Genomic DNA, 27,883 nt, shown 5'->3' with positions numbered 1-27,883 from the left:
TTACCCCTGCCTCCCTCCTCTCCCAGAGCCTCAGTGCGCCGCATCAGGGAGCGGCCCTGGAGCTCAGGCCCCGCTGGAGCCACACTGCTGCTGCAATGCTGTCCAGGGCAGCTCCTGGGCACGGTGCGCTGAGGCGCCGGGGGATGGGGGAAGGCGGAGGTGGAGTGGGAGCCTCTGACATTCTTGTGGGGGCTCCTGTGGGGCCCGGGGCAAATTGCCCCACTTGCCCCCCCCCTCTGGGTGGCCCTGTTCAAATCTGGTGCACAAAGCACTTGGCTATTGGATGGAGTTAGCTGCTGTCTCCTCCCCAGTCATCTGGTGAACGTAGCCTGATTTTTTTTAATTATTTTATTTTGCCTAAATCTATTCAGTAAATTCAACACCAATTTGTTTGACCCAAAACTGCATTTTTTGACAAAATATTCAGTGGAAAATTTTCCCCCAGCTCTACTTGTGATGTCACTTCACTAGTTCTCCCTTCACCGTAATCTTCAAGCCCAGACAGGACCTGAATTTCAAATGCAAGAAAAGACTTCCATGCCGTCTTTATCCACATTATAAAAGCAGGGGAGACGGGGAAGGGCACAAGGTCAATTTTTCCCTTTGAAGCTCACCTTCAATATTCATCGTTCATGGGACAGACTGAAACTAAAGAAGATTTCTCCTTCACACGTAGAAAATACAGATAATGTCACTGTCTATATCTGGAGAGCGTCTTTTTCACAAATCCATTTAGATGTAGCACTGCAGGTTTCAAAATGAATCCCATCTGCTTTTATCATCCCGCAGCTGTTCCCTTCAGCAGGATCCTTTACATTGAACCTGGGAAACAAAATAAATAAAGAATCGCTGTTTAGAATTTTTGAACAAGATTTTTAGCAGCTTTGCCTCATTCTGACACCTCTCGAATTTCTTCCTTAACTGCTGAATTGTTCCTACAGAGCCCTCGTTGATAAAACACTTCCTAGCCCATGATCCTGTCGTAGCAGCCGGTTGGCCTTGGTCTATTTCTGGAAACACTTGTCCATATTACAAAACCCAGCCCGCAGGATTAGCCCGACTGCTGATGGGAGCCATCGAATGAGGCTCAGGACTCCTCTCTCTGTGCAGAGTGTTGTGCCCAGCACTTAACATTCCTTGCGCCCATATGGCGCCTCTGCTCTGACCAATGCTGGAAAGCAACAGCCAGGGCCGGATCTGGCTTTTTTGCCGCCCCAGGCAAAAAAAGCCTCCTGCCGCCCTTGGTCCCCCCCGGCAGGGAGCGCGGCAGAGGAGGGCGCCGAGCCCGGCCGCGGCCCCGCTCTCCCCAGCCGGCTGGAGCGTCAGGGGAGGGTGGCCCCGCTCTCCCCGGCCGGCCGGAGCGCCAGAGGGAGGGCGGCGAGCCCGGCCGGGGTCCCGCTCTCCCCGGCTGGCTGGAGCGCCGCCCCCCTCCAGGTGCCGCCCCAAGCACCTGCTTGGTGGGCTGGTGCCTGGAGCCGGCCCTGGCAACAGCCCTGTGCCCCCTGCTGCACATCTTAGATGGACTCATGGGATAAAATCACTCACAGTGTTTGATTTAACAGGGAGCCGTCCACCCAAGTCCAATTCCTCGCGGCGGATGTAATAGTGAGTCCAAGCCAGATCTGTTTTGCGCCTTTGGAAGTAGTTTGTATGAAAGTCTGTAAATGACATGGAAGAATGATGTGACGGGGATGGAGGGGCTTGGGGTTAAGGTGCTAGCTAGAGACTCTGGGAACTGGGTTCTATTCCCAGACACCCTCTGTGACCCTGGGCCAGTTGTTTAGTTTCTGTCCTGACTGGGGCAGAATTAAGGTACAGTCTGTGTGGTGTGTGGGGGTCATGCTATCGGTGAGGTGTCACCGCTGGGGGGCAGGGCACAGGTTATGTGCTGTTGCTGGCCTGAATTTTTCATTTCCTTGCTTTTTAGCATGTGGGGGTAGGTGTAAAGCAGGGGTGGCTAAACCGTGGCTCATGAGCCACATGCATCTTTTTACAGTTAAAGTGCGGCTTGCGCCCCCCATGTCCCCCCATTCTCTGCCTACCAGACTGGGGGGGAGCTCAGGGCTTCTGCCCTGCAGTAGGGTGGTGGAGTTAGGGGCTTCTGCTACAGGCGACAGGTGCATGCTGAGAGTTGGGGGGGGGGGCACAATTGAAAGGTTCCCTCTCCCAGCAGCTTGAGTCAAACCCCCGCAGGCACCCCCCCTTGCCCTCAGCGCCCCCACCCTGCAGCTCCCAGGTGTTAGCTCTGTGGGGAGCGGCAACACCAAACCACTGGGAGCTGCAGTGAGGAGCCTCTGCTTTAGCTCTATGGAGAGAGGCAGCTCCCAGTACAGGGGAAGGGCCCGGTGGCACCATGTGACCGAGTGGGGCCAGCAAGCCCTGGGAAAAATCTGGGGGGGTATGTACCCCCTCACCCGTCACCTCTGGCTTCCTGCCCAGCAGGGAGGGGAGTCTCTGGGCTTTAGCCCTGCAGGGCACGTCTCCGGGGGCTCAGGGCTTCAGCAGGAGCAGGGCTGAAGCCCCAAGCCTGGACAGGTGCCTCCCATGGGGCTGAAGCCCTGAGAGCCCCACCCCTGCAGGGCTGATGCCCCGATCCCCAGCAGGTGCTTCCCATAGGACTGAAGCCACGAGCTTTGTTAGGTGTCTCCTGCGGGCCTGAAGCCCTGAGACCCCCCCCCCTCCTCATAGGGATGAAGCCCCAAGTCCCTGCAGGAGCACCCGGCTCCTGAACTTCCAACGATTGTTGTAGGCAGCTCACAGGGTCAGTAAGTTTGGCCACCCCTGATATAGAGCAACCCTGACAGACACACAACATGGTGGTTTTGTGTATTAATTATTACTAGTGATGCTCATATCCCCAGGACTAGTTCTATTTACCATCTCATCCTGGTCCCGGAGCACCAGCAGCCGAGAGCTCCTCCTTGAACAGTCATCGCGGCTCTTGTTCCAGGGATTTTTTTCTTTTGACACCCAGTAGCACTTGTCCCTGTGCAGCAGCCAGTTTGGGGGGCAGAGCTTACAACCTGATCCCTCTGGAGGGGAAATGGAAACACTTAATGGAGCTGAAGGTTCTGAACTGCATCACACTCATGCACAGGCCTCCAGCCTCCCCATTTCCAGTGGAGCTATTGTCTTGGTTTTGTTTGAGGATGGGTCTAATATTTAACTAGCTGCAGGTGCTGCCAGGAAGGGAGGGGTATTGGTGAAGCTGTGAGTACCTCAGTCCTGAAATAGCACGGGGTAATGCAGGTCAGGGTCAACTGGAATCCTCCTTCACTTCCTCCCCTCAGCTACTGTATTGTTCCTGTGTGCACTGCTTAACAGCCATTACGTTTCCCCTTAGAGATGGCTGCATTCCACTTGGGGTAGATAATACTACATATAAAAGAGCTAAAAGAACTTTATTTAGGTTGCAAAGTCAGAGTTGGAAATGCCACATTCATGGTTGCCCATGTAGCTGTAATTCAGCGTGACTGTGGGTTCATCCTGTACCCTGAATGCTTGGGGAGCCATCATGTACATGGGAACAAGATAGGCCTGTGCACTGAATGAGGCAGCAGCCCTGAGGAAAAAATAGTAGGTAATCATTCAATAAAGAGCGTATCATAAGGCAAACACGAATGGGGGCTGAATTAAGGTTGTGCGAGTAATTGTAAATCTGGCATTTCCTAACTTTCCAGAGCTTGGCTTTGTAACCTTCCTGTTCTCTTCATGCAGTATTGTATTTAATGTCCTCATTTTTAAAAAACATAAACAACAATTCTATTACATGCAACAGGAACAACTGCATCAGCATTCAGGACCATCCTGAATCAGCAGCAGGGTGTGGACCCTGGATCTTCAGAACCACACCACACTGCTACCAGTCAATGTTAGCTGGTAACAGGGAGTCTGTTATTCTCATGGAGGAGGCAGGGAATGGGCCTGGGCAGCCAATGGGAGCAGAGCCAGCTCCCTCTCCCTCCCCAGGAGGAGCTTCTGTCCCATGTGATGTTCCTGTGGATGAGAGTTCCTGGAGCCACATGCTGGATGTGGGGGAGCCTGGCCCAGCTCTCACCCCCTCCTCACATCCATCTCCATGTGCTCTGGTAGCTCCCAGTGCCAGGTGTGCTGCTGTGGCAGGGTGAGCCCAGCACTTTTGACTTTTCATGCTGTTATTTGTCAATTTTCCTGAGCATCACAAGCAAGGAGAGAAAAGAAAACTCTTCCAAAGTTCCCATCTCAGCAAAACCTGGATGAAATTTCATGGGCCAAAGAAAAAACATTTCTCCATCCTGAGGTCTCCCCTCACCCCATATTTCAAAGGCATGTTTCAAACAATGGAAGTGTGAGAGCTTCTTAGAGAAAACACAAGACCCTTTTACAACGGAAGCGTTAAGGGAAACCAAACAGCAGTTGCTACCAGCTACTCTATTCCTAGTTTGTAAAGCAATAGCATATTTATTGCACTTATTGAAGTGGTTTGTATCCGCCACTTAGGGTTACCCTAACCGACCACTAGATGTCACTGCAATGCAGGAAGCTGCTGAGAGAGAGAAGGAGCTCAGGTTACCTGCTGAGTTGCCACCAGACTCCTCGTTGTTTTCACACACAAATTGTTTCAAGTGGAAATGGAAATCTTTTAGGGCAGTGCTGCAGTTGGGTTGATGGATGATTCTCTCCCTGGTACCCTTGTTCTCCAGTGAATTCAGAGATCCTTTGGTGTGACAAACTTCAGAACAGCATGAGCGTGAATGGTGACTACTACTTAGGGATCAGCAAACTGGGAATGAGGGTGTGTGCAACAACAAATCATTACATACTGTAGCTATCAAATTCAGAACTGGGCCAGAGAGATAGAACACGACAGAGAAAGGGAAAATTACATTTATTATACATTATAAGGTGTCTTCCACTTTTCCCTGTGCACACTGAACAGTGACGTTGTGAGAGCTGGATCACAGGGTCTCAACCTTGTTTATGGAATATTGTTCCCTTTGTGGTGATAACAACGTGTCCAGGATATTATTCACAAGAACATTGGAATCAGAAATATGGGGGGAGAGGAAATTTCAGGGTGCTGCATTTAGCACAAATTAATTTTGAACTGCTTACCCCAAATGCCCATCGCTATCACAGCTCCCACCAGGATGAGGACCCCAGCTGCTCCAAGCCCTGCGGCGAGCCGATGCCACCGGGGACACTGAGGGTGATCTGGAAGAGTCAGGGTTTAGTGAAATATCTTCAGCACATAGTGCAAGAAATAATAACGGACTTTCTTGTGGTGCCTGTGCAGCATCCTTGAATGGGCATTTGTGTTCCTCCTCACATAATACCAGGAATAGTTTTAAACCTGTCAGTTAAGGGCCACGTCACTTTGAGGGCCGCCCTGTGACGAAACAGAGCAAAATACTGCAAAATACTAACAAATCCCTATTGTCAATTATTTAACAACACAGTTTTATCCCACTTACAATGCTGGGTATTTGAGCATGTTATATGGCGAGTCTGTGCGTCAGCCCCCTCAGGACAGTGGTTCTTAACCTTTCTGGGGTCAGGACACATTTGTAAATCTCGATGGCCTGTCACGACCTAGTAAATAGCATTCGTTCAATAAACACCTGCCTTACTACATATCTTACCCACGACATAGAATATACACATTAGTGTACCAAGTACTAAATTGTAAACCGTACATACCAGAGCAGCAGCGTCTGCGGCTCCTGTCTCGGGGCTGGCTGGCTCGGCTCCCCACTCAGGGTGTTGTGACTTCCGGGGTTACAGTGCTGCTCAGGTTTGGCCTGGCTTCCCTGACAGGGGGCAGCTGGGCCAAATTTGTGTGAGTGGCATTGTGACCCGGCGCGTGGGTTCATAGTGCCACTGCTTGGTCAGCCCCGTCATCATGACCGAGGTGAGGGGGGGCCAAGCCTGAGTGGTGCTGAGCTCCTGTGCAGCAGGTCACAACGCCCAGAGCAGCTCGCTGAGCCCATCCAGCCTTGCAGACTGGAGCTGCAGGAGTCACGGCTGCAGGGTGAGTGCAGGGTGGGCTCTGCAACCCAAGTCCTTCCCCCTGTTCTGCAAACAGGAGTTACCCGTGTTCAGTCTGTTACACCTCTGTTCAAGGACAGCCAGGTGTTTGTAAATAAACAAGCTCCACTAAGAAAATAGCTTGAGACCGGATCACTAATTTCACCTCCAATGGGAAACTGACCTGCCAGGCCCAAAGTCTGCTAACGCTTGGCTAAACAGCAACAATATCAAGGAAGTCAGAGTCACTGGATCAATACCCACTAGTTACACCTCTGCCTAGTGATCTAGAACAGTTGAATATAACCAGAGGGTCGCACACTTTGTAGCGTCTGTTGGCCGAGCTCATTGCACATGCCAGGGGCGCCTTCCATCCCTCCATTCCCCCCACAAGCTCCCTGGATTCCCCCTGGGTGCCCCCTTCACCTCCCTGTACTGCAGGGATTCCCTGCAACTCCCTCAATCTCCCCCTGCCAGGAGATCTGTGCCCTCCATTCCCCCATCTCCCATACCAGTGTCCACTTTTCTTTCCCTCATGCTGTCCCCCTTCCACACCAGGGTCCCCCATTTCCCCCCATGTCAGCAGTTCTGTGTTCCCCTCCCTCCTCCCCATTCCAGATCCCCCATTCTCCTCTCATGACAGGGGTTAACTTCAAAGCAAGGGTCGTTGGTTTAACAATGGAGGTTCACAAACTGTCTGTGTTGCCTAGTCTTCACCAGAGGAAAACCCCTGCTGGGACAGTTTCTGTGAACAGGACTGTCAGCCTGCCTGAGAGCTAGAAATACTGGACTTTGGGCATGGCCCTGCTGCTATCTCTGATCTGCTGAGCTCTGGAGCAGGGGGAGCTTAAGCTATTCGACTGAGATCCCCAGTGGGATGCCCTGAAAGATTCCCGAAAGGCCTCTAAGAGACTGACAGAGGATTAGCTGACATTATACCTCTGCCAGCAACTGGACTCATATATTCTGATTCAACAGTAATGTATCTTATCTGCTTTAACTTTTACCAACGCTCTTCTTTTCTTTTTTATTAATAAATCTTTAGTTAGTTTACTAAGGATTGGCTACCAGCATTGTATTTTGGTAAGATCTTGAGCATCCTGTTACTTGGGGTAAGTGACTGATCCTTTGGGACTGGAAGAACCCAATGTATGTGATTTTTGGTTTTAATAACCTTTTATCATAAAGTCTAGTTTGCCTGGGTGGTAAACGGGCTGGAGAGCCTAAAGGGGCTGTCTGTAGCTTCATGATAACTAGTATAGTAATTTAGAAGCGCACACTTGTCACTGGATTGGTTAAATCTAAATATAGAATGTACCACCAGGCTGGGGTACTTGCCCTGTAGTTTGGCAGTCTGGGCTGAGCTGTGTCCCTTACCAGGCGGTGTGACAGTGGCACTCTACAGTTATTGTGTTACAAACAGACAGACAGAGAAATGCCACCCAGTTGAGTGTAAGACCTTGCCAGCTTGGCCAATTACAGTACAACATTAACGTGTTCCATATGCCCCATGTAACAGCATAGTTGGGATATTAATGTTTATTTAGCAACTGCAATGTTAATAGAATAAAAATAGAGGCTGACAACATAATCATCTAAAATTTCTTCACCTATCTCAGTAATCTCATTGTACCTATAGAAGTTACACTCTAAAGATATCGGTTTTGTAAAGTAACTTGTATAGTTATATTTCAAACACAACCAGTCATTTTCAAGGGAATTCTTTAAAAAAAAAAAAATTGTCCATCCTTTGTTAAAATTTAATTCCTCTCATCCTTACCACTGATCCTGTTTGTTCTAAGTCACAACCTCCCAAACTTTGACTGACCATAAATACAGAGTCATATAGCTTCTCTCTGCACTCAGGAAATGCGAACACCTTGTCCCTAGCCTTGGAAATACCCCTGGCATCCTGTCCATTTCAGAATCCAGGAGAAGATATCGCTTTGTGCCTTCATCATTCCCCCTGGACCAGGCTTCCCACATTTCCTCCTTTTCTCCAGTCGCCTTTTCCTGTATTTCTCAGATACTAGACTTTATTCTTGTCTGCACAGACGCTAGTAGGCTTGTCCCTCTCCACACTTCGCCCATCAAGTGGCACAGGCTCCACAACCCTCTGCACTGAATTGGCTCCCCAACTATTTTCAGATCCCATCATTCTTCTTTGAACGGTGAGACCCCCACACCTCTCCTAATTGAACAACAAAGTCCTGCCAAATCCCTTCTGTCCAGTCATTCCTCTCAAGACTCACCAGATTTACTGGTCTTCACCATTTGACTTGCCCTACTGTAGTATAGATCGTAACTGCAATAGTTCATTTGCATCCTCCAAACAGGTTTATGAAATATGTGATTTATTTGTATTGTGATTTATTTGTATTGTATTGTACTGCAGTCTGGAGCAGTAACCTAAACTCTGAGAATTTTTCACTTGACCACAGCTCAAAAAGCCAGATCTGCACTAGGAATTTGGGTCGGTATAACTATGTCGCTCAGGGGTGTGAAAAATCGACACCCCGAGTGATGCAGTTACACCAACCTAACCCCCGGTACAGACAGTGCTGTGTTGCTGGCAGGGCTTTCTGCCACTGACATAGCTACTGCCTCTCGTGGAGGTGGAGCACGTACACCGATGGGAGAAGCCCTCCCGCCAGCGTAGGTAGCATCTGCACTGAAGCGCTACAGTGGCAATGAGGCAGTGAGGCAGTCGCGCCAATGCAGCATTTTAAGAGTAGACCTGCCCTAAGAGACTGTATCATAATCTTCTCATGCCAGGGACGCTCTCACTGAGTACAGGATACAATGGGAGAGAGGCTGAGGAGAACAGTTATAAGATCAGACATTACAGAGATTAGCTCTGTGCACAGTTTGATGGTGAATTTAATTGTATAATTATGTTAGGATACCTGGAGCCTTGGGTAAGAATCTTTGTTATAAATCTAAATAAAATAAATACATAAATAAATTTGAAATTTGTTTCCTCCTTTGGGAAAGTTAAATCAGTTACCCCAAACTATCACTCAACTTAGGCACCATCAATTGCCTGATTTTTTGTAGGTATCACAGTAGAGATCGGGCTTGAGGAATTTGAAGAAGAGGGTCATTAAAATATACCAGCATGGCCCTTGTATTAGTATGTAGAGCCTGTCACTGACTATGCCATTTTCTGAGACAGTTTGTATTTACACTGAAGTAAAGTGCACCACAGGGCATTACAGAAATTCACTATCCAGCTCCAGGAGTGGTAAAGGATTCAGGTTAGCTAAGTCCTGCCAGATGCATGGTGCATAGAACACAGACCTGTCCTTTGTTGCTAGAAAACCAGTGTCTAAACTACCTGACTGTGCTTCGAGTTACCTATATGGGGTAAAAAATGGTTACTCACCTTTTTGTAATTGTTGTTCTTCAAGATGTGTTGTTCATGTCCATTCCAAGCAGGTGTGTGCACGCCAGCCGGAAGATTTTACTATAGTAGCATCTATAGGGTCGGCTTTGGCGCCCCCTGGAGTGGCACCTTCATGGCGCTGTATACAGGAGCCAGCCGACCCTCTACCCCCTCAGTTCCTTCTTGCCGACACTCCAACAGAGGGGCAGGAGGGTGGGTATTGGAATCGACATGAACACATCTCGAAGAACAACAATTACAAAAAGGTGAGTAACTGGTTTTTTTTCTTCGAGTGATTGTTCATGTCCATTCCAAGCAGGTGACTCAAAGGCCTGAACCTAGGCGGTGGGGTCGGAGGTCACTGCAGACTGGAGTACTGTGCGGCCAAAGGCTGCATCATCTCTGGTCTGGTGCGTGATGGCATAGTGTGCCGTAAAAGTGTGGATTGAGGACCATGTGGCCGCTCTACAAATTTCCTGCGTCGGGACCTGTGCTCAAGTCCGGGAGTAGGGGCAACCTGAGGGGCACCCGTATAGACATATGCAGGAGCGACGAGTACCAGTGCTGGCGTGGCCACGCCGGCGCAATCAGGATGACACGAGCATGATCTCTGTGGGCCTTGAGGATTACTCTGTGAACCATAGGAATCGGGGGAAAGGCGTAAAATAGCCCGTCTGCCCAAGAGAGGAGGAAGGCATCCGTTAGAGACCCCAGACTGTGTCCCATGAGGGAGCAGAACTGGTGACACTTCCTGTTCTCTCTGGAGGCAAACATGTCCACCTGGGGATGACCTCAGAGCTGGAAAATTGAGAGTACTATATCCGAGCGGATAGATCACTCGTGACCTTGGAACGAGTGGCTGAGAGCATCTGCAAGCCCGTTCTGCGTCCCCAGGAGGTAGGATGCTGTCAGGTGAATTATGTTCTGTACGCAAAAGTCCCATAATGCGAGGGCTTCCCGGCACAGGGGAGAGGAGTGAGCACCACCCTGTTTGTTGATATAGAACATTGTTGGAGTGTTGTCCATGAGGACAGAAACGCACCTGCTCGCCAGCTGGGATTGGAAGGCTATGCATGCGAGGCGCACTGCTCGTAATTCCCTGACATTGATGTGTAACAAAAGGTCTTTTCGTGACCAAAGGCCTTGGGTCCTGAGGTCGCCCAGATGTGCACTCCATCCCACATCCGATGCGTCCGTTACCAGGGATAGGGAGGGCTCGGGGCCGAGGAAAGGCCCTCCTGCGGGTCAAGCCACCATTGGAGGGAGTCCAACGCTGGCCGAGGTAGCGTCACCACTGATTCTAGGGAGTCCCTGACCGGCTGATACACCCCTGCCAACCAGGACTGGAGCGGACGCAGTCTGAGTCTGGCATGGCCCACCACATAGGTGCATGCCGCCATGTGCCCTAGTAACTTGAGGCAATTTCTTGCTGTGGTGGTTGGGTAACGTTGGAGGCCGAGAATAATGTTGGACGTAGTCTGGAACCTGGCCTCTGGGAGGTATGCTCTGGTGTGTGTTGAGTCCAGAACTGCCCCTATAAATTCGATTATTTGGGTTGGAGAAAGTGTGGACTTGGCCTCGTTCAGTAGGAGGCCAAGCTCGAGGAAGGTCTGCCTGATGAAGACCACCTGAGCCTCCACCTGTGCCTTGGTGCGGCCCTTGATGAGCCAATTGTCCAGGTAGGGAAACACCTGAATACCCTGCTTGCGCAGGAAGGCAGCCACGACTGCCATGCACTTTGTGAAGACCCTTGGGGCTGCTGACAGTCCAAAAGGCAGAACCGTAAACTGTAGATGGGCATTGCCCACAACAAATCTGAGATAATGCCTGTGCTGAGGGATTATTGCAATGTGAAAGTATGCGTCCTTTATGTCGAGGGCGGCATACAGGTCTCCTGGATCCATGGAAGGAATGATGGAGGACACAGAGACCATGCGGAACTTGAGCTTCTTTACAAACTTGTTGAGATGCCGCAAGTCCAGAATAGGTCTGAGGCCCCCTTTCGCTTTCGGTATTAGGAAATAGCGGGAATAGAAGCCCCTGCCCCTGAGCCCCTGAGGAACCTCCTCTACTGCCCCTGCTGCGAGGAGAGACTGTACTTCCTGAATTAGAAGTTGCTCGTGAGAGGGGTCCCTGAAGAGGGACGGGGAGGGGGGCTGGTGGGGTGGGAGGGAGGAGAACTGGATAGAATATCCCCTCTCTACTGTGCGAAGCACCCAACTGTCCGACGTGATCCGGGCCCACACATGATAGAAGGGGGACAGATGTGACGAAAAGGTAAGGTTGGTAGGATCCAGAGTTCTGACCAGTAGGTCATCCTCGACCGGGCCATCAAAATGGTGGTCTAGGCCCCTATGGAGGCCTTGATTGAGCAGATGACTGGCCAGAGGGTGGCTGCTGTTGCCTCCTTCTGCCTGTCCTTGCCCTTCTGTGCAATGTGTCCACGCAATTTTGAGGCTGGTACGGCCGTGGGGGGCCTGTGGTGGCCTGAACTGCCTACACTGAGTGACCAGGGTGTATAGGCCTAGTGAGCGAAGGGTAGCCCGTGAATCCTTTAGACTATGTAGCCTCTTATCTGTCTTCTCCGAGAAGAGCATGAGCTCTTCAAAGGGAAGGTCTTGGATTGTCTATTGGACCTCATGTGGGAGGCCTGAAACTTGAAGCCAGGCTCCACGCCTCATGACCAGACCAGTCGCCAATGTGCGTAAGGCTGAATCGGCCGCGTCCAAGGCTGGCTGGAGGGAAGCTCCAGTAATCAATTTTCTGTCTTTGACCAGGGCTGAAAACTAAGTTCGCGATTCCTGGGGAAGGAGTTCAGCGAACCTAGACAAAGCCGAGCAAGTGTTGTGTCCATACCGGCTCACTATGGTTGCTGATTAGCTATGCGCAACTGCAGATTCCCTGTCGAATACACCTTTTACCCGAACAGGTCCACCTTCTTGGCCTCTCTATTTTTTGGCGTAGCTCCCTGGAACCCTTGGCACTCCCTCTGGCTGGCCGCATCTAGTACTAGGGAGTCGGGGGGAGGGTGTGTATAAAGATGTTCATAGCCCTTGGATGGAACAAAATATCGCCTCTCAGTCCTTTTAGCCGTGGGGGCTAACGAGGCTGGCATCTGCCACAAGGTGCGGTTGTGTCCGCATTGGTCTTTATGAGAGGCAGGGCTACCCTGGATGGGCCCAACGGGGTCAGGATGTCCACCACCGGATCAGTATCCACCTCAATCTCCGTTTGGATCGAGAGGCTCTGGGCTGCTCGCGTAAGCAGCTGTTGGAGGATCCTATTGTCCTCCAGAGCTGGTGCCGCTGACGTTCCCACCATTGCCTCATCCGGCGAGGAAGAGGAGGAGATCCCCTGAAGAGGGCCTTCTTCTATACCCTCTACCAGGGCGTGCGGCACACCGTACTCAGGCTGCGCGGCCGGTGCGGGTTCAGGATGTGGCACCGCGGCCGGTACCGGGGTCGACATCGAATGACGAGGCGTGCTGGACGTGCCTGCGGCGTTTGGAGCATGGTCCCTGTCGGTGCCGGTGCCTGACTAGGCGGTGTCGTGTCCCGTTGTGGCACACTCCTGTCAGACGGCGGTGCCGGTGGTGGGGGCATTAGTTGTGGGGCCACCGATGTCAAGGAGACTGATGTGGCCCATGAACAGGGTTCATACGCCTGACCCACTGACTGCTGGTAGGCCCATGGTGTCCAGAACGGTCACTGGGGGGGGGGCGGTTGCCACTGTTGCTGCCACTGCGGTGGGTAAGGCTGAGCACTCGCACGCGAGGACAATCATCTGCTCCTCGATCTATTGGAGAGGTATGAGTCCGCCTCCGAGTCAGAGGTCTCCGAGTACGAGGACATAGGAGGGGCGGTACCCACTGTCACCGGGGACCAGTGCCGCCAGACCGGAGAAAGTTCCCTCTGTGCCGGTGCCGCTGGGGTGTCTCGGTGTGGGGAGCACGGTGATAGTATTGCTGGTTTGCCCCGAGATTGTAACTGGAGTCAGCGGTAGCCGGAGGTTCTCTCCACCGGTGCAGCGATGCCGGCACCGGGAGGCTCAAGAGGTCTGAGGCAGCCTAGAACGCCTCCGGCGTCGATGGGAGGTGCACTTCCTCTATAATGTCTGGGGATCTAGGCCTGTCTGGACTCAACCGTACCCTCTCCGGGGCGGGAGTCAACGAGATAGCAGATCCATTACTCGTGGATGGCACCGGCTCCTTAGGGTCCTGGTGGGGGGAATGTTCCCTCACCGGCCTCTTCTTTTAAACCGGCACTGGCAATGGTGAATGACGTCTCACTGAGGCCGATTTCTTGTGTGCCGACTCTCTCCGGTGCCGGGGTTTGGAGGCTTTGGCGTCACGACTTATTGCCGGTGCCGGGGCACTGCGCACTGAGGAGGAAGTGCTGGGTGCCGGATCGGCAGGCCCAGGGTCCGATTATGGCTGCAGGGCTGCTTCCATTAGGAGGACTTTAAGTCTCTGCTCTCTATCTTTGAGAGTCCTGGGGTGAAATGCCCTGCAGATACTGCACCTGTCTCTTTGGTGGCTCACCCCAAGGCACCTTAAGCACGAAGAGTGCGGGTCACTCTTCGGCATGAATTTCCCGCAGTCCCTGCAGAGTTTGAATCCTGGGGGCCCGGGCATGCCCCAGTGGGGCAACGAAAATGTTGGGGAACCCCCCCCAACAACTATCTTTCTAAACTAACACTAAACTAACAAACTGACTAACTATTTACAACTAAGACGGAACACTGCCATGATTGCTGAAGAGCAAGCGAAGTTCCAGCTAGCCGTCACTGGTGGTAAGAAAGAACTGAGGGGTGGAGGGTCGGCTGGCCCCTATATACAGCGCCATGAAGGTGCCACTCCAGGGGGCACCGAAGCCGACCCTATGGACGCTGCTATAGTAAAATCTTCCGGCTGGTGTGCACGCAGTGCACACACACCTGCTTGGAATGGACATGAACAATCACTTGAAGAAGAACTATTGTGAGCTCCCTGTTGCACTTTTAGTATAGTTGGTGGATTGCTGGTGATACCAGGGATTCGGCTGATTGCCATTTTGGAGGCTGGAAAGGATATTTGCCATATGGCAGAATTGGCAAACTGCTGTGTGGGTTTTTCCACCTTCCATTCAGCATCGAGCTGGTCTGGGTTTAGGTTATAATTGTTACAACTTTGACAGGTTCCCATGTGGTTGGTAGATTAGAAAGGGTTTGTTTTGAGGTTCCCAGAACCCAGTGGGCTGCCTGGGCCATGGTCCTGAGCACAGTATTGCTGGGTGAGGGGTTTTGCCTGCGCTTTGAGCTGGGGGAGCAATTCCCAGCTCGAGGAGATATATCTGTGCTAACTCTGAGTGAGCTAGTGCCCTAAAAATAGAATGTAGCTGCAGCAGCGTGACTGGCAGGATGGGGTGTTAGCCACTTTGAGTAGGTGCCTGTGGTCTTGGCTGGGTTCGTACTGATGTACTCGGGGTGGTGAGTCTGTCTTGCTGCATGAGCTGGACATACTATTCTTTAAGCAACAGAGAGTCCTGGGGCACCTTTAAGACTAACAGCTGTGTTGGAGCATAAGCTTTCGTGGGTGAATGCCCACTTCGTCGGATGCATGTAATGGAAATTTCCAGGGGCAGGTATAAATATGCTCCTCGTTATCTCCAGACTGATTCTTGCCTGCATATTTATACCTGCCCCTGGAAATTTCCATTACATGCATCCGACGAAGTGGGCATTCACCCACGAAAGCTTATGCTCCAACATCTGTTAGTCTTAAAGGTGCCCCAGAAGACTCTGTTGCTTTATACAGATCCAGACTAACACAGCTACCCTTTTGATACTATTTTTTAAAATACCCTCTAGTTTTAGCACACTAGCTAGATCACAACTAGTGCAGGGTTTGTCTCCTCACTCTGGGTATCTCACCCCCAGCTCGAACTGCAGACACCCTGTGTCTCATGCAGCTTGTGGCGCACCTCATCTTGTCTCTCCTGTCTCTAGCATGAAGGAAGGGTTGGGACTCTGGCTTACAGTCAGGGTAAGGGTGGAGAGGGGGCATGACTGTCACTTTTACCCTCTAGTCTGTAGTACACCACGGCCATTCGTGCCAACTGAGATCCGCACTGGAACAACCTTTCTGGGTAGTTTGGGTAGTTACCCTAGTTAGGTAATAGTTTTAAATAAAGTCGCAGCCTCCACATTGAACCATATAATGGTGTCTATGTCTCATTGTCTTTATGTCCACATTAACTTCTAATTATACTTTGTCAAGTGGCTGAATTTTTAAATGCAGTTTAAAAATAAAGCGGCCAGTCTGAGCCTCGTACATGTGGAGCAATGACAGGGGAAGAGATGCCCCTAACCTGATCACCAAATAGCCCCCTTCTTCCTCATCAACACTCACAATTTCCGACTGTGTCACATACCATACAGCTGTTTCAGGATGCTCTCCCACAGCTCAATGCTATTGTCGGCATCCCCTTGGAGACCTCCCCCGCCCTTCTGTAAGGGGAGAAATTGGATTGTATCTGTATCCCAACCCATCAGCTCCCCTTGTGACCCAGTGTAGGGAGCCTGTCAGGCTATCAGGACAGGTAGGGCAAAGAAGACCCTGCATTAGGGTGCAGGGACCCCTCCAATATTATGGTAGAAAAACATTACACAAGTGAGGATTGTGTGACAATTGAATGTGCCAGTTTCTTCATGTAAGAGGCATGTCCTGTGAATCCTTTGCTGAAAACCCTTTGGGACAGTAATGCTATGTCTGAAACAATGTGTCATCTTAACTCCTAAAATCCTCTGTAGGAACAACTCCTATGCTGGTAACAAAGTGTCTTCTGAACTTTTGAGCCAAAAAGCATTACATTATCAGTATCAGACTCTAGGGTTCTTCTTTTGTCTTTAACACCAACTATTTGAAGAAAACATTAAGCCCAGAAGTAGATTTTATAATTGTTATTGTATTAATTCAATTGCCATATGGAAAGTAATATGCAAGGCAAAAACGCAAAACAAAAAGTTCAGAAAGTCAGATTTGGTGCAAAAGAGCTCTGAAAAAAGGTAATACATCCCCTTAATTTTATTTTTTTGATAATTGGAGGTGGTATTAATCTGTGTTTATCACAGAAATGTAGGGATGGAAGGGACCTCAGACTGGATGATTTGTTATCAGCTGGGCTGCGGCAGGATTAAGTATATCAGGTCCTAGCCCATCCCTGACAGGCGTTTGGAAGAACAGTAAGCCAAACCACACTCCAGAACTTTCAGAAGAGACAAACTGCATCCAGCCGTGACATTAGTGTGTGGCAAGCTGGTGCTCTGTAGAGTCACACCCTAGTTTAACGCACACAAGGGCTTGTAAAGTTCCCAAGTAGACAAGCCCAAACATACAACACTCCTATTAATACAAACCAGAATGACAGTCTTTTTTTGCAGCAGTATCACACTGTTACCTCATATTCAATGTGTGATCCACTATAACTGCCAAATCCTTTTCTGCAGTACTAGTGCTTAGCCAGCTATTCGCCATTTTGGAGGTATGCATTTGATTTTTCCTTCCTAAGTGTAGTGCTTTGCAGATGTCTTTATTGAATTTCATCTTGTTGATTTCAGACCAATTCTCCATTTATCAAGGTTGTTTTGAATTCTAATCCTGTCCTTTAAAATGCTTGCACCAGTCCTAGCTAGAGACTGTCATTCACAAATTTTACTAGTCTAGTCTCCATTCCGTCATTAATGAAAATACTGACTAGTACTGGACCCAGGAAAGACACCCATGGAACTCCACTTGATACGATCTCCCAGTTTGACAGTGAAGCATTGTTAACTACTCTTCAAGTATGGTCTTTGAACCAGTTGTACACTCATCTTATAGTAAATTCATCTAAGCCACATGTCCCTTGTTTGCTTAGGAGACTGTTATGGAGGACTGTGTCAAAAGCCTTGCTAAAATCCAGATATATCATGTCTACTGCTTCCCTCCATCCACTAGGCCAGTTACCTTGTCAAAGAAGGACGTTAGACTGGTTTTGTATGATTTGTGCTTGACATATCTATGTTGCTACTAATTATCACCTTATTATCCTCTAGGTCTGAACAAATTGATTGTTTGATAATTTGTTCCAGTATCTTTCCAGGTATTGAAGTTAGATTGACTGGTCTATAATTTCCTGTGTCTTTCTTTTTCCTCTTTTTGAAGATGAGCACTGTGTTTTTCTTTCTCCAGGTCTCTGGGTCCTCACCCATCCTCCATGAGTTCTCAAAACCAATTAATGGTTCTGATATTGCTTTGGTTATTTCCTTAAATACTTTATTGTGAATTTAATCAGGCGCTGGTCAGTTGAATGCATCTATCTTATCTAAACATTCTTTAACCTGTTCTTTCCATATTCTGGTCCAAGATCCTTCCCCCTTGTTGTTAATAGTGTGTTACGTATCTGCTCCAAATTAATCTTTTTAGGGAAGACAAACAAAAAAGGCATGAAATAACTCAACTTTCTCTGTCATCCTTTATTTGCTCTCTTTTCCTGCTAAGTAATGGACCTACATTTGCCAAACTAACAGGTAAAATTCAAATATCAATTTCAATTTATGTTTTGTTCATTGCCACTTTCAAATCATTTTTTAAAACTAAAGGCTTAATACTCCTATTAAAAGGTTAATTGCCACAGTCTTATTAGATTATCACTCCACATTACTACCCTGAAAAGAGATTTAACATCTACACTATTTTATCCGTTCTAAAAGAGCATCATCAGGATTTTAAAGTTTCAAATAATAATTTTCTGGCAAATCTTTTAAAAATTGCTCTAATTTTAATGCTTGCATTTTGTATCCTTTGAAGTCAAGGATTCTTAGCCTCACTGGGGCATAAACAGGTTTCAGGAGGTCGTGACCACACTCCCTTTCTTTTTGGATACATGGATAGGTGCCCTAAAACTTGTAGTAACGTGGAGTCACAGTATGGAAAAGCTTGAGAACTCCTGCCTTAAGTTAACATTTAGCTCAGTTTCTTATTTCTTCATTATTCTGATATTCATTTTCCCTCTCTCCTCTCATCCTTGCTACTATGTTCCTCCTTGAGAGTCTCCTTTAAGTTACAACTTTTCAAAATTCATTTGGTATGAAACATGTCTACTCCTCTTCTGCACACAGTTCCTAACCTCCTCAAATAAACATTGGGTCTTTAACCAGAGGCTAGTAAATCCTTTTCTTCACTCTGCACCTATTAGTGACCCAGACTCCATGACACAGTGTACCTAAATATCTCCCCACCTCTTTTCTTCTAATCCTCTCCAATGAGACAATGAAATCCTTCCTGTTTCTGGAGCCTCCCAGTTCCTTCTGCTCTGTTCACTCTTCCCAAGACTTGACCAATGCCCTGCTCCTTATCTGACTTATCCCACTATAGTAAATTGTAGATTCACTAGTTTACTTCAAGCCTCCAAATATGTATGAAAGATGGCATACAATAATGTATTGTATTGCACTTGTAATTTATATATATATATAGGCTGCCAGTGGCTACTCTCGTAACGTTGTGGCTGTTTTAATACTGATATAATGCATGCTATAATAATGCTTTAAAGAAATTCCATATCCAGTTCTGACAATTGTAGGGGATTTCACATTCTCAGAAGTCCCACTCTATGAACATAGCATATAGAGCTGCTCCTTGGTTCTAAAGACCTTTCTAAGCTCTCTCTGCTGCAATTCAAATAATAAAAAAGTACATTAGGATTCCATTTTTCTAATCATAAAGAGAGATCATACTAGTACAAAACTAAGACATTAAAGACTTACTGAGGTGCTGAGGTGGATGCAATGGGTTGGAAGAGGCTCCCAAAATGTTTAAATCAGCATAAACTATTTCACCTGCCATGATAAGCACAGAAGAGGGAGAGCACGTACAGAAGAGGACGGAGTCTAAGAGCAGCCTCATTTATATATGAGCTAATGTATCCAAACTCAGGAAGTGTCTGTCATCTCTCTGAAGCTTTTGTACTTCATTTCCCCCTTGTGATTTGAGAAGTCCATGCACCAGGCTAATAAATTAATGCCTATGTGCTAGCAACCAGTCTGAGTTGTGCTTGAAAACACTCAGGACAGGAGAGCTGTTCTGCAGTAGGGTGTTTAGGATTTCAAAAGCACAATTATTTTTCAGTAGTATGAGTATGCTGAGCCCTGATGCATTTAGCATGGCTGCTCTGAAAATTCACATGGCAAGAAAGTTTAGTTAAAGCATAAAAAAGGGAAATAGTCAATTGGCATTCCCCTAGCCTTTCAGTGGAGCAGCCATCTTCAATGTACACCCTTCACTCTAGTTCTCTCTCTGTTGTTGGCACTCAACTTTTGTGTGAGTGAAAAACTCTTTTGCATGTGGTGGCTGAACTGCCTTCTGCAGGTGCAACCTCAGGGATTAAAGACTGCCATTCTCTCAGCATGTACTGAATCCATTGGCTATGTCACCCGCCATCACCAGGACTGGTTTGATGAGAATGATGTGAATGATGCTGAGATTCAGGGCCTGCTCGACCAGAAAAGAAAAGCAAAGCTCATCGCATATGGCAAAATGACATATTACACCAGCAGAAGAAAGAGTCACACAGGCAACTCAAAGCTGAAGCCCAAAGGAAAATCTGTGGCATCAAAAATAAGTGGTGGTGAGAAAAGACCAAGGAGATTGAGCTTTATGCTGATAAACATGACATCAGGAGCTTTTTTCAGGCAATAAGGGTCATTTATGGTTGATGCTTCCATGGTCCCACACCACTTCGAACCCAAGACGGGGCGATGTATTTTTTAAGGACAGCGAATCCATCAAAGCCAGATGGAAGGAGCATTTTGAGTTACTCCTGAATCGTGAGTCAACTGTCTCTGATGCCACTATCAAATCTACACCTCAATAACATAAAAGAGAATCTATTGTTGACCCCCCTGCCCTTGAAGTAGTAACATGAGCCCTTATGCACACCAAGAACAACAAGGCAGCAGGACCAGATGGCATACCAGCTGAAGCCTACAAGTTTGGAGATGAAGAACTGGTAACGACACTCCACAAACTTTTTCTTCATATCGGATATAATGAGAAGATTCCAGACGACTTGAGAAAGGCCAACACTGTTACAATCTTTAAGAAAGGAGATCAGTCAGAGTGTGGAAATTATTGAGGCATTACCTTGTTATCTACAGCAGGGAAAATTCTTGCCCGTATCCTCTTAAACCGATTACTTCCCCTTGCTGAGGAAATATTGCTGGAATATCAGTGCGGTTTTAGACCATCCCATGGGACAACAGACTTTGATCTTTGTTGCCCGCCAATCTAGAAAAAGTCTCGTGAGCAAAATCAGGATCTGTACATGGTCTTCATCGATTTGACAAAGGCCTTCAACTCAGTCAACAGCAAAGCTCTGTCAAAGGTGCTGGCCAGATTTGGCTGCCCTCCAAAATTTATTAAGGTCCTAAGGTTTCTTCATGATCAGATGACTGCCACAGTTCTCTGTAATGGTCTTGAGATGGACCCTTTCATCATCAAAACTGGGATTAAGCAAGGATGCATTATTGACCCAACCCTGTTCTCCATTTATTTAGCAGTCATTTTGGTCCTCATTAAAGACTGCCTCCCCAAAGGAATTGACATGCAATACAGAATGGATGGGTGACGTTTTAATCTTTGATGTCTCTGATCAAAGTCTAAAGTCCTCAGGGCATCCATTATTGATCTTCAGTATGTTGATGACTGTGCCGTCCTTTGCACACTGAGAATGACCTTCAGTCCATTTTTTGCACAAGTTTACGGAAACCTAGGACTCTCACTCAATATTGAGAAGACTAAAGTGCTCTATCAGCCTGCTTCAGACCTTGCACGTGACCCACCACAAATCACTATCAAGGGACAGACTTTGGAGACAGTCAAGCACTTTTGCTACCTTCGTACCCAACTCTCTCAAAATGCAAAAATCAACAGTGAGATCCAGCACAGGATCCAGTGTGCAAGTGCTTCCTTTGGGAAATTGCTCTGACATGTTTTCACGGACCGTTACCTACACAGGACACCAAGATCCAGGTCTATAAGACAATTGTTATTCCTACACTCCTCTATGGGTGCAAAACCTGGGTGACCTATTGACAGCACTTCAAGAGTCTGGAGAGGTACTACCAACAATGCTTCCGGAAGATCCTTCGCATCAAGTGGGAAGATCGCTGCGCTAATGCCAGCATCCTCACTGAAGCCAATATCATCAGCATGGAAGCAATGATCCTCATGCACTAATTCTGCTGGGCTGGACATTGTGTGCGGATGCCAGACTCTTGCCTCCCAAAATAAGTCCTCTACTCTCAGATCACCCATGGTCAGAGATCCCGTGGTGGTCATAGGAAACACTACAAAAACACACTGAAAGCGTATCTCAAGAAAACTGATGTGGACAACACAAGCTGGGAGGAGGAAGCCACCAACTGATCCCAATGGTGCCATATCCTCCATCAGGCAGTGGCCCGCTTTGAGGAGAAGCGCCTTGCCCTTGAAGCTGAAAAGAGAGAGAGAGAGGGAAGAAAAAAGAAAGAACATTCTCCCAGCAGCCAACTGGCCTACCAGGAAATGTCTATACCTACTGTGGACGGATCTGTGGTTCCAGGATAGGACTCATGAGTCATCTCAGGACCTATATGGAAATTCATGGTAGAGCTCATCCTCGAATCAAGGGATCACCGATGATGATCATGATGAATATAATAATATTAATTTTCTCCTGAAAGTTATGGTTCTCTTGCCACAGTATCAGAATGCCTCACAAATATTAATGAATTGATCTTTGCAATACCCTTGAGAGGCAGAGTGGTATTATTATTATTCCTATTTTACAGATGGGGTATGAGGCAAAGGGAGATTAAGGTCGAAATTGTCAAAAGTGTACACTAATTTTGGGTGCTCAACTAGAGATGTCTATGACTTGTTTTTTCAGAATACTTAGCATTTTTCTACCACGTTATATGTTCAAAGCACAGCTCCTCCCCCAGCTTCAGTAACAGTCATGAGTACTGAGTGCTCATCGCTTCTGCAAGACAGGCCCCTCTGGTGTCTCATATTGGGCACCCAAAAAATGAGGAACACACAATTGGTGGCCACCTATGAAAAGTTTGGTTTAAATTACTTGCTTAGCATCAGACAGGAATTCTGTGGCAGAGGCTGGGTTAGAATCCAATTTTTCAGGGCTGTAACCAACTGCATTAAACAAGGAGACCCGCCTTCTTCTACCTGCAATCCCCTGTTTCATTCGCTGTCACTACAAACATTCCTACTTCCTCAACAAATGAAGCAGGGGCTCTCCTGAACTGCACAACCCTGATTCATTCCCAGATCACCATGTATCCTGTGTACTGAATGAGGCAGAGGACCTGTGGAAATATAGTAGGTGATCACGTAATTAAATACAGTTACACAATGTAAACACAAAGGGACAAAATTAAGGTTGCACAGGCAATCTTAATTCTAGCATTTCTTAATTGGAGTGCTTGACTTTCCAACCATAATATTCTATTAACAGAGCTTTTAAAAATGTAATACAACTAGAGATTATTAGTGTTCTGTAGGGACTAGGAGACTGGGACCCTTATGACCTACCCTTACACTGAAATACTTTAATGGAATGCAACACTATCATGCAATTCGCCCTGCTTCCCTGGTAGGCAAATATTACCTCAAACTCTGGCTTGAAGTTTCTTTTCTTTAATGCTATATTTTCTGTCTGCTCCACTACCATAGTGGAAATTATCTACCACAGAAGCTTCAGCAGTGGCAGGATCCTGCCTAAGCAATGGTTTACTTTGTGCTTCTTTCCTGTGTGATCTCAGGTGTCAGACCGTGCTCTGCATTTCAGACTTGTGAAGGGCCTCTTCCCCTACACCTTCTTTATAATCACTGAAGGGGACCAAAATCCTACCACAGGGGAATTGAAAATTTTTTAGAGAACATATACAAAAATAGACTGAGACCCATGTGCAAATATTCACAATTTCCCAGTGATACAGATTCTCATGAGAGTGCTGTCCACATCCAAATATTCTACAGACTTGTGCTGTGTACTCTACACAGTTCTGCCAGCATACTTCAATCACCGCACAAATCCCCAGCTAGTCCAGTCTTAAAACCATCATTAACATTTTATAGAAAAAAGTTACTTACCCTATACAGGAACTGGAGTTTGAGAGTTGTTGTCTATCGGTATATTCCACTCTTGGTGTGTCTGCACCTGATGTGCTTGAGACTGGGGTGTTTTGGCCAGCTTTGTTTGTTTGGGCCACACGTGTGCCCTGGTTGCCCTCCTGCTCCTGTATCAAAGCTATAAAGGGCAGCATGGATCCAACTGCCACTCCACCACAGCATCCATGTACGTAATAGGACTCTAAAGTAAGAGGGAAGGAGGACAAGTCATGGAATACACATATGGACAATACATCTTGACAAACTCCAACTACTCTCCAAGTAAGTAATTTCTCTCTTCAAGTACATGTCCATATGTATATTCCACTCTTGTCGACTCACAAACAGGCTGATCCAGAACTTCACTCCTCTGATGGTTAGAAACTTTCATCTAATTTCAAGCCTAAATTTGTTGACTTGCCAGTTGATATCCATTTGTTCTTGTACTACCACTGGCCCTTAACTTAAATAGCACTGCTCTCTCCCAGGTGTTTATCCCTCTGACATATTTATAGAGAGCAATTATACCTCCCCTCAGTCTTTATTTTGTTAGGCTAACCAAGCCAAGATCCTTAAGTCTCTTTTTGTAGGAGTTTCTCCATTCCTCTGATCATCCTAGCAGCCCTTCTCTGCACCTGTTCCAGTTTGAAATCATCTTTGTGAAACATGGGAGACCAGAACTGCACCCTTTACTCCAGATAAGGTCTCATCAGTGGCTCGTACGATGATAACACTTCCCAAGTTCCCTATCTCTACTAGAATGCCTTGCCTGACATCCTAGGATTGAAGTGGCCTTTTTCACAGCTGCATCACATTGGCAGCTCAGTCATCCTATGATCCACCAACACTCCCAGGTCTTTCTCCTCCTCTGATAAGCCCCCGGCTTATTCTTGTTGCTAGTCCCTAAATGCATGACCTTGCACTATTAAATTTCATCCCATTTCTATTACTCCAGTTTTCAAGGTCACCCAACTCGTTATGATATTCCATTCCTCCTCCATATTGGCAATACTGCCCAACTTTGTGTCATTCGCAAATTTTATTAGCGCACTCCCTCTCTGTGTGCCAAGGCCAAATTAATGAAAGTGTTAAAATTGGTACCAAGATGGATCCTTGAGGAACTCCACTAGTAACCTCCCTCCAGCCTGACAATTCACCCTTCAGTATGACCCAGGGTAGTCTCCCCTTTATCCAGTTCTGTACCCTCCTTTTGATTTTCATATTAATTCCCAGCTTCTCCAATTTAACTAATGATTTCCCATGTGGAATTGTATCAAATGCTTTACTGAACTCCAGGCAGATTAGATAACCTGCATTTTCTTTGTTTAGAACAGTGGTTATCTTCTCAAAGACGGATCAGGTTGGTCTGGCTGTCTGGCACATCTACCTTTTGTAAAACCGTGTTGTATTTTATTCCAGTTGCCATTTACCTCTGTCTTAATTACTCTCCCAAAATTTGTTCTAACACCTTGCATATAATTGAGGTCAAACTAATGGGCCTTTAGTTTCCTGGCTTGCTTCTGCCCCTCTCTTAAAAAAAGGTACTATATTTGTTCCTCGTTCCTCCTCCTTCTTCCTGCCTGGCAGCAGCAGCAAGAGGTAGAGTAGGAGGCTCAGCATTGTTAACCCGTCAGGTCCTCATGCTTGCTTGATAACCCAGGAGGACACACCTTACAGTTTGAAAACCAAAGCTTTAAAATGAACAGCACCAAAACCACATATAGCTGGAAGCAACTGTGCATTTTTAAACAAAACCTTAAGCTCTTTGGAAACATTTTGAGCGACTGGGCAGAACAGCTAGCAGCAAGCGCTCTGGTTGCTTAGCAGAGGCAGGCAGCAAAGAAATGTGCAATATTAGTGGTTAACAAGTGGTAACACGGGTATGCATGGCCACACAGGCTTTTGGTAGTAGTACATAAACAAGTCTATTCCATGAACTGACCAGTGTTAAGGGGTCTTTATAAAAAGGCAGCTGAGCTGAGGAGCTTGAGGTACTGCATGTTGAAGTGTACAGTTGTATTGTTGACACCCTGCATTTCCGTTCGTTGAAAAGAAGTAAACCGCAGAAAGTTTTGCAGAGCTACATTTAAATGAACGGGTTTAATGCCCACTCAAATGGAAGTTACTGGATGAGAGAATAGATTTAGAGGGACATCAAGATGTTTAATCACATCAAGCCTATCTTGAGACTATGTGATCAGTTAAGGAATGCCTATAGAGTCTAAATCTCTGTACAATAAGTTCTCAGTATACAGTGCCCATTAAAGCAGTTGTATTACTGCATGGATATAGGCATGAATGGCAGCTGAGGAAAAAAATAATCTAATTCCAGCCCTGCAGTTACCATATTGTTCTTCACATCTTTATCTAAAGTGTTGTGTAATGTTGCTGTATGTTAAACATTTCAGCCCAGAGACAATTGAAGTGATTGACGCTATACATTAGAGTGTCTAATCGCAGTCCTTATTTCAAGCAAAACACAAAAATATAGGGCCAATTTTCAAAAGTCAGTTTACACAACTTAAACCTCAGACAAGATTGTGCATACAAAATCCTGACACGTTTAATAGCTAGGTTATAAGGTCACTTTGAACATTTTGCTTAAGTATAGTTTTCATTAACAAACTCTTTGCTTTAGTGGAAAAAAAAAAAAAAAAGTTGAGCTAGAACCCTTCCTAGGGAGCACAAAGAAATGTGTCCAAGAAGGGGGCCCAGAGGAGGAAACTGGGGAAGGAATAGTGAGGGTACAGGAATGTCTCCTCACTGGTCATTTAGGAGAGGATGCCCAGGACAGAATAGCTGAGTCAGCATCTGTACACCCAGGCACTCACCCTGTGAGCCAGGTTTTGAGAAGGAACTGTGTAACTGACCTCCTGGAGGGGAGCAGTCACACAGCTGACTTCTCAGGGATAGAGAAAGGGGTGGTGGAGGGTACCCCAATCCAGGTCCCAGTTTTTCAGGATGCTGTTCCTGATAATTTTTTGGAGGGTAACTGTGTCTCTTCAAATCAAGATGCAGCTCCAATGCCTGGGATAACAGAGGAGTTGGGACCAGGAAATTGCCAGGTGGTAGTCTGCCAGAATACAAATGACCCAACAGACAGAGAAGGGGGTGTTTTCCCCCAGGCTGGTGAGACACAGAGAGCAGTTATGGGAAAGCTGCTGGGAAAAGGTGAATCTGATCGAAGGGTAAACACACGTAGCCCAGAGAGCACAGCTCATAGTCCTCTAGGGAAAGGGGGCAGGGAAGGACTCAGTGCTGGGAGGGGGAAAACACAGTACAGTATGGAGATGTCACAATAAAAAGTCTCACCTCTGACCGACATTATTATACTGGCAAAAGTTTCTAATGTAGACCTGGCCTTAGAAGGACAGCTAGCTAATGAACTATTAACATCACTACTCGAGGCACCCTGTTGTCACATTAGGGTTGGTCAGTAGTGGCATAGAAGATCTGCAATCCTGTTTTCCTCCAAGATCTTTAAATGCACATAAGTCCTCAATATATTTATGCCTGCTTCTGTAATTTTCACTCCATCATCTGAAGAAGTGGTTTTTTTTTAACCCACAAAAGCTTATACTCAAATAAATCTGTTAGTCTTTAAGGTGCCACTGGACTCTGTTGTTTTTGTGGCTACAGACTAACACGGCTACCACTCTGGTACATAAGTCCTCTAGTTGCTTTGAAGTTTCTGATTTGAAATAGTTACGCTTCTAACCCGCTTCTTACAGCTGAAGTGGAAGCGAGTCACTGACAAGGCTAAGAATCACAATCCTGAATATTAGAGATGGAAAATTATTGGGCCCTATCTAGTCCGAATGACAAGGATAACACTTCCTAGCAAGCAAGTTTTTACCAGGTTAAGAACACTGGAATTAAAAGCATTTAGTACCTACACAAATAACCATTCAGATTCTAGGCATGCTGCATGTGATATCAGTTATAAAGCTCTAGCCCAGTTCACTACAGTATACAACGCAATAGTGTTGATTGGATCTGGAGACATCCAACATGGTGGAAGTTAGCGTAGATGGACCCGCCCTGACCAACCCCTTCTCCCAACCCCAGGTCCCCTCAATGTCCTTGACTGATTGCCAGTAGTGTCCTAGGCCCCATTCCCCTATTTTCCCCTACTCAGCAGTCAGAGCAACCACCTAGATCCCAGATCTTGGTCTTGGCTCTACCCAGTTAAAGCCAAGAACCAGTTCCCCATCTCCCCTCCCCACTCACCATTTGGAAAGCTGCAGGTCAGTTCCATCTCCTGTCTCCACGATCCACATGCTGCAGGTGTGAGGGTGTCACCAACT

The 27,883-nt window shown here is 47.2% G+C and overlaps 1 long non-coding RNA gene across 3 annotated transcripts; it reads right to left on the bottom strand.

Moving 5' to 3' along the window:
• On the bottom strand, positions 1 to 27,883 carry LOC117870485. Of its 3 annotated transcripts, none has more exons than XR_004643992.1 (5): positions 27,807 to 27,883; positions 23,559 to 23,778; positions 2,878 to 5,193; positions 1,546 to 1,658; positions 1 to 822 (listed from the first exon to the last, which is right to left on the bottom strand). It is a non-coding gene; the product is annotated as an uncharacterized LOC117870485 (long non-coding RNA). The 3 variants fall into 3 exon arrangements; XR_004643993.1 differs by lacking the exons at positions 23,559 to 23,778; positions 27,807 to 27,883 and adding an exon at positions 19,178 to 19,314 and having other exon boundaries at positions 2,878 to 4,711; positions 5,095 to 5,193; XR_004643991.1 differs by lacking the exons at positions 23,559 to 23,778; positions 27,807 to 27,883 and adding an exon at positions 19,178 to 19,314.

This window comes from Trachemys scripta, unplaced genomic scaffold (assembly GCF_013100865.1).
Source record: "Trachemys scripta elegans isolate TJP31775 unplaced genomic scaffold, CAS_Tse_1.0 scaffold_28, whole genome shotgun sequence".
NCBI classification, from domain to species: domain Eukaryota; kingdom Metazoa; phylum Chordata; order Testudines; family Emydidae; genus Trachemys; species Trachemys scripta.
The sequence above is the reverse complement of the archived record's forward strand: the minus strand, read 5'-3'. Positions and strand labels throughout refer to the sequence as shown.